Below are 4,972 nucleotides of genomic sequence, written 5' to 3'. Positions count from 1 at the left end.
GTATTGTATAATAATTTAATAAATAAGGGTAGATATAGGATAATTCATTGCACGTAGACTGTAAAATTATATATTTTAAAATCGTATTGCACATTGTCCAGTAAAATAATATAATAAAACATTATAATGTGCAGACGTCTAGTTATATTTCGTGAGCTGACTGAGAGGACTAACTGTAAAATTATATATTTTAAAATCGTATTGCACATTGTCCAGTAAAATAATATAATAAAACATTATAATGTGTAGTTATATTTCGTGAGTTGAGAGAACTAACTGGTTTATAGCTCCAGATTTCTCTAAATCGAGAAAAAATGTTATAAAATGTATATGTGTGTAATTAATACTATAATAAATGAGTGGATCCAGACAGTTAAGTTGTAAGAGCGGTCAAAGGGACCGAGATAGATCCCGGGTGCAGTCAAAATATTTATTTTTTCTGACCCTTCTGGTCGCCGAGCAGTCTGGCGGAAAGTACTTTGCGATTGACTAGCTCCCTATCTTAAGATTAACAAAGAATTGCTATTGTCCTGTTTCACGCTATAAAAACCGGTAGAAACTCCGGTTCTATGAGCCCAATTGCTCTGGAGGACTATCTAAAATTAAAAATAATAAATTTCGGCCAATATTTTGTACAAAACTTTATAAATAAATAAATAAAAATAATAAAATTGCCTTTATTCATCCCATCGGGAACCTTTTTCTCTAGGGTCTACTCCAAGGGAACACTGGAATAACCCAGGCGTCAGCTGCAGTGCAGCACCGCAAATTGAGCTAGAGCGAGGTGATCGAACTCAGTACCTTTTTCGGATACGAAGCAAAGACCAAAACCGCTGAGCTAGGCTGATCCCTAATACCCCAATTTTTGTCAAATGAAGCAATTGTAATTGCCCTATAGCTGACTGCCATCGAGCACAATGGGCATAATCTATGTAAGCAATCATTAAAAACTCGATTGTATTGCATGTATTATCTCAAAATAACCCAAGAATGGCCAAATGTGACTTAAAAAGCAACACATATTTCATGTGCACCGCAGAGGATCGTGATTCGCGGAGACAGCTGACCGAAAACGTGCTCAAGAGCACAAGCCACAATGGATGATTATGATCTCAAAAGATAGGGCCACTTACTCCTCAGCTGACGATTTCTAAACATCTAAATAGAACAAAAATAGTAATTGTAACTTAGGTTTGAAACAATAAGTGTATCGACACAATTGTGTGAATATTGATATAGGTACTGTGACATACGTTTACCAATTAAACGAATTCCGTTTTCACGACTTTAATGTCATCAAATTTTAGTTTCTAGGCTGAAATCCGCTATGCATGAACAGAATAGTTTGTGTTATTTTGCTCAATAAACTTTACTATATATATATATATATATATATATATATATATATATATAATATATATATATATATATATATATATATATATATATATACCTATTGCTTCCAATATTTTTTGAAGCCTCTGATTCAATACGTTGGAAAGTGAGGGGGGGGGGTATCTTCATCTATAAATATATTAAACTTCATTATAGCCCATTATCTAATAAATGCGCTCAAAGCGCTTTATAAGGAGTCCCAAGTCAACAATACCACTGTAATATATATAGGAAGAGACATCGTTAATGTCGGTGTTATTACGAGTACAATTATTATTTTGCAGCAGAGACAACGCCCTTACGGCCAGAAACTTGAACTCATTTTCACCCCAGCGCGGTGATAGTATGTGAATATAATAATAAAGGCGCCTTTTCCAAGATCGCAACTCTCTCTACCAGTCCTAAGTCGAGTATTATACCTCGAGAACAGCAGCAAAGCCGTAACCAATGAATATCTGAACTACAATGTTATAAACAACCCCCCCCCCCCAAAAAAAAAATAAATAGATAAAATGAATTAACAAAACAAACAAATCCAAAAAAAAAAAAAAAAGAAAAGAAAAGAAAAAAAAAGAAAGGAATAAAGAAGAAAAAAGAAAAGAAAAAAAAAGAGTTTTCTTGTCAACTTTGACATGATTGATTGAAACACAGGTGAATTAATCTCATTGGAATACTATCTACTATGATGTCATTTTAGATGAGGTGATTTTGTACACAAACATTCGAGCAAGACTTGAATCTCCAGAGTGAAAAAAAAAACGTATAGTAGGGGGAATTAGGTCCAAAAAACCCTTGAATTGTGCAAACAAGGTTGAAAGCATGAAAATTACATATGTTGTAGAATATGAAAAACCCTATAATTTATGATATAGAACCACTCTGAGAGATCAGAATTAGTTGAGATACAAGGTTTTTAAAATTAGAAAATTTTGAAATGGAGGACAATAATTTCTTCATTTTTATTGTGTAAACATTTGAGGCAAGCCGACCAATCCTTTGGATTCCCATTGGTGACTATTTTTAGCGTCGAAGCGGATGTTTTCCTTTCCCTTTACTTTCGATTCACGAACCATACAAATTATTTAATCGTAAATATTATTCAATTTCACGTCTAGCGAGCAATATTCTATATCTAATATGAGATTTCTTCTGCATCTGATTTAATAAGTATAATCAATTGCTCTAAAACGGACGGGCAGACGGGAAGACGAGCAGAGGGATAGACAAAAACAGACTAGCAGAACACAGCTCAATAAATGTCGATAACCGGTGTTGACAAAGGACAGGGCTCCTTCTCCCCTCCTCCTGTTTTCTTTTCTTTCCAAAAATACTGCTATAATCATTTTATGTGAGTTAAAACCTATTTCAGTCAAACTTGATGACAGTAAAGAGTCAGCATACCACTTACATTGCTATAATTATCATCATTATCATCATCATCAACCACCATACTGTATTGTGGCAAGTTATTTACTTTACGTTATTTACCTCAAAGGGACAATTGGAGAATGTTCTATTTGTACTGTTGTGTCCTTATGTAAGGCACTGCACACATTTTGCCTGCTGATGATGTGTCTTTAACAGAAAGAACGAAAAGAGAGAGAGAGAGAGAGAGAGAGAGAGAGAGAGAGAGAGAGAGAGAGAGAGAGAGGGAGTTATGAAAGAATATTGCATATGCCTAATAAAGGAATGCGTTTGCATGATTTCAGATACACATACAATAGCAAAAAGAATTGCTCCCAGAGACTGGGACAAGTGTTTGATATGCCAACAAGATAACACAGACCGTTTATAATGTCCCTCTAAATGAGATTATTGAAAGTTTAAAACAAAATGATGCTAAGTGGCATAAGCATTGTCGTGTAAAATTTAATGCCAACAAATAGGCGGTTAGAATTAAAGAAATCTAAAAGAATTGCTCTACAAGAATTCCAAACTTCGTCATTTGACTTGGAGGAGTCACCGAATGAATATATTTAGCAACCCACGAGAATAATGAGACAACGTTTAAAATTAGAGATTGACTATAATAAACAAACGTGCTTAAAAAAACAAAACATGGAATCCATTCTGTAATGACAACAGATATGGAAGAAAATATTCGTGAAATAGAGTTATCTATAAAAGATTCTGATATGTTGTCATCTATTGCCGGAGGAGATTTAGTCGCTCAGGAGGCACACTGCCGCCCTATACCATAAAACGTGTCATGCACGATACTTAAAAAAAAAAAAAAACAAGCTTTAAAAGATGTCACTGCTGATGATAATCATGATGTCACAGTTCTTGAAAGCAGTCGAGCTTTTGCTAACATTATATCTTTTATAGAAGAGAACCCTGCAACAAATGTGACGATCGACATGAACCACTGTGGAGCTTATTTCCAGAATTGTCAAAAGTGTCCCAAAAACTCATCACATGTTCATGTAAGAGAGAATGTATCGGCACCCGATGCAAGTATTTAAGGTCCGGTTTGCCTTGCACGGACTTATGTAGATGCGGGTGTGTGTGTGTGTGTGGGGGGGGGGGGGGGGGTCTTAGGTCAGTACAGTAATGAGTAAAATTCTCTCTCTCTCTCTCTCTCTCTCTCTCTCTCCCTCTCTCTCTCTCTCTCTGCTCTCTCTCTCTCTCTCTCTCTCTCTCTCTCTCTCCGTCGCTCCCACTCACTCCTCTCCCAACTCTCCCGCTTTTATCTACAAGTTACAACAGGAAATAACCAGCAGTTAGCTACCGTAAATGGTTACCGGTGTATTTAAAGTTTTAGAACGCACATTGTATTGTCGTGGTTATTTCCTCGGATAAGCAATGCTATATAGGAAAAAATAAAAGTGCTAAAAACGCACTGTTATGATAAATTGCCAGAGTGATTCTATATCAGGTGTTATTTATACGGGTCATAGCTACCTATATGCCAATTTTCAGGATTAAAACCCCAATGTGCACGGTTTTAGCCTAATTTTCCCTAATACAATGAATATGAAGAAAATATAAATTTTTACGCAGTTATTTCCCTTGTTTAATATAGCTGTAATAGGTAAAATCTAAGGCCTTAAACCGATACGTTATAATTGATTGCCAGAGTGGTTCTATATCAGATGTTTTTTCTATGGGTCTCAGCAACCTGTATGCAAATTTCCATGCTTTCAACCCGAATTTGCACGGTTTTAGCCTAATTCCCCCTACTAGTAATGGAAAAGGCAGATGTCTATTATGGAAATGGAACTTGTCATCGTTCTATGTACAAGGCAAGGTCATAGGTCATAGCTTATATTAAAAACAACACAAGTGGTGCCTGTCTGAGATTTCTTTTTCTCATAATGTTAAATAACATATCAAAACTCGCTCCATTTCAAATGGAAATTTACTTTAAGAATTTGTAATTTTTCCATCCCCAGTTTATTTGAATTCCGGAGCGTGACTTAACATCTTAAATAATCAAGTAATTAAAATCAACCCTTAAACATGAAAAGGTATCTCTTGATTTTTAAAAATATTACTACAAAACAATATCCTTTGTTTCGTATCCTTATTAGTTTCAGAAAAGAAAATAACAGGTATTCTGAAGCGTCAAGGCCAA

The 4,972-nt window shown here is 35.2% G+C and overlaps 1 protein-coding gene across 1 annotated transcript in view; it reads right to left on the bottom strand.

Annotated features, from left to right (window-relative positions):
- Positions 1-4,774: 4,774 nt before the first annotated feature.
- Positions 4,775-4,972, bottom strand: part of LOC144979557 (potassium channel subfamily T member 2-like) — a 102,403-nt gene continuing 102,205 nt past the window's right edge. Inside the window, exon 32 of the mRNA XM_078926284.1 lies at positions 4,775-4,972. This exon is cut by the window's right edge and continues 278 nt beyond it. The gene's annotated coding sequence lies outside the window, so the exon portion shown is untranslated.

The sequence above is a fragment of the Berghia stephanieae genome, chromosome 9, assembly GCF_034508935.2.
Source record: "Berghia stephanieae isolate SIO BIC M18660-M18661 chromosome 9, UCSD_Bste_1.3, whole genome shotgun sequence".
Taxonomy (NCBI): domain Eukaryota; kingdom Metazoa; phylum Mollusca; class Gastropoda; order Nudibranchia; family Aeolidiidae; genus Berghia; species Berghia stephanieae.
This window is presented reverse-complemented; position numbering and strand designations above follow the sequence as displayed.